Source organism: Macrobrachium rosenbergii, chromosome 53, assembly GCF_040412425.1.
Source record: "Macrobrachium rosenbergii isolate ZJJX-2024 chromosome 53, ASM4041242v1, whole genome shotgun sequence".
Lineage (NCBI taxonomy): Eukaryota > Metazoa > Arthropoda > Malacostraca > Decapoda > Palaemonidae > Macrobrachium > Macrobrachium rosenbergii.
In genome coordinates this window covers 4,675,211-4,677,570 of record NC_089793.1, presented here as the reverse complement: position 1 = coordinate 4,677,570, position 2,360 = coordinate 4,675,211, and positions in this window count along the sequence as shown.

Here is a 2,360-nt window from a genome sequence, read left to right as displayed (position 1 = left end):
ATAAGTAGCTGTTAGGGATATGAGAAGGAAAATTAGAAGGCTTAAGATCAGAAAACCTCCAGGAGTTGATGGGATGACCAGTGGGAAGCTGTAGCATGATAGTTAGTGTAATTAAGTGGCTGACCAAGGTGTGTGAAGTATTTCTGAAGAATGGAAAGACTCTGAAGGAATGGGTGTTAAGAAAAATTGTTCTTTGTTTGCGATTCTTTTTGATGATATTTGGGCGTCAGTTGCTCATATTGATGAATTAGTTTTCCTTTGTATAGAACTAAAAATGATAGAGGCAAAACATGACGTATTATTCTGGGGGAGGCGTATCGAGTGGTTTTTGTTTAGATGTAGAGAATAGTATGGGCTTAGGCAGCATTGTTTTAGATTGATAGTAGTCGCGAATAGCTAAAGTTTCGTGTCTAGTTGTGTGTTTTAAATAGTAGTTACCCTTTCAACATTTCTTTTTCTCTGCCATATATGTACCAGGGGTCACGAAATGTTGTTGTTTTTGTAATGGAGGTATATATATATATATATATATATATATATATATATATATATATATATATATATATATATATATATATATATATATATATATATATATATATTCTCGTATTTGGAAAATGTTAAACAACTGGTTTATTTCGTTCTACCCTTTGTCCATGTCGCCTGTTTAGACCATCTCAGAACGCCATTCCCATTAGCCCCCTCCCCCACCTAAAGCAATTTACCCCGAAGTAATCCGGTTTAAAGTCAGCCCTCTCTCTCCTCCTCCTCCCCTGCTGATCAGCTAGAAGAGGCCTCTGTTGGTCAGCCCAGAAGGGCAGTAGTGTAGGCGTTGGTGGTCGTTCCGTCGGCCCTCGGGGGAGAAAGAAGAAGAGTGAGAAGGAGGGAAAAGGCATTGCGTTAATGGGGCCCCACTCGTTCCTCTCGAGGGCGGAGGGGCGCGGTGGGGGGAGGGGGGGGGGCCGAGGTAAAAGTGTATGGTGGAGGGAACCGAAAGGTTTACTACTGACGAAGGTTCTCGGTCGGCGGGGTCGTCTTGTGCCAGTGATGCGAATGGGTTAATTGGGGACTGCTGCTGCTGCCTCTGGCGTGCTCCCCTTGAATCGAGTTGTGTGTGTTTGTTTGGGTTTATTTGTGTTTGTGTGTGTTTGGGTTTGTGTGTGTTTGTTTGTATGTGTATGTTGTTTTGTTTGTGTGTGTGAGTGTTTGTGTTTGTGTGTTTGTTTGGGTTTATTTTTTTGATGTGTGTGATTGTGTTTGTTTGTTTGGGTTTATATTTGTTTATGTGTATTTGGGTTTGTGTGTATGTGTGTTTTTTGTGTGTTGTTATGTTTGTGACTGTGCGTTTGTGTGTGTTTGTTTGTGAATGGGTGTGTTTGTGAGTTAGGGTTTGTGTGTACGTTTGTGTTTAGGTTTTTGTGTGTGTGTTTGTGTGCGGTTACTCTCCCTGTCTTCGGCTCTGCAGATGAAACGGCTCGTGCAATTGCAACGTTAGGAGGGAATGAAATTGTCGCTTCGTCTGGTTTGAGCTTTGGTAAGATAGAGCGTTTTTTTTTTTTTTTTTTGAGGGGCGACAATTTTCCTTCCGTTTTTTTGGCAATCATCATCCTTGTATGCTATTGTTTTGGTCAGTTTCTGTGTCCAATTCCTCTTCCTCCTATTCACTGTTCCTTACGTTTCTTTTTTAAAAAGCGGTTTTAGTTTTCTGTAAAAGAACACTATTGTGCCTGCTTTGTCTGTCCGTCCGCACTTTTTCTGTCCGCCCTCAAATCTTAAAAACTGTTGAGGCTAGAGGGCTGCAAATTGGTATGTTGCTCATCCACCCTCCAATCATCAAACGTACCAAATTGCAGCCCTCTAGCCTCAGTAGTTTTAATTTTATTTAAGGTTAAGGTTAGCCATAGATCATGCGTCTGGCATCAGCCGAATCCAATTCCGGAGGCGTCGCCGACGCACCTTCAATTGACCGCATCTGGGGAGCAACTGAGCACTGCCCTGTCGTAGGCTAGCTGAGAGTTTCATATTACGGCCACTTGAGAGTTTCATGCAGCATTTTACGCTGCGCAGAACCCATTGTCATTCTCTGTTTAACAAAATATGCAAGATATTTTTCTCTGATTCATCGGTCTTAACGAAGCAGTTAGGCTTTGTGGGGAAAATATTTGGTACCAGATTAAGTCTTACTGTATTGCCCTTATTTGATATTACCCAAGACATAGAGGTCAAGGTCATATGGACGAGTAAAATTCAGTGTTCTACATGCTAGTAATTCAGTAGTAGAAGCGTGTCCTAAGAACAATTCAAGAGTAGAAGTATGTCCTAAGTCCAATTCAAGAGTAGAAGCATGTCCTAAGTCCAAT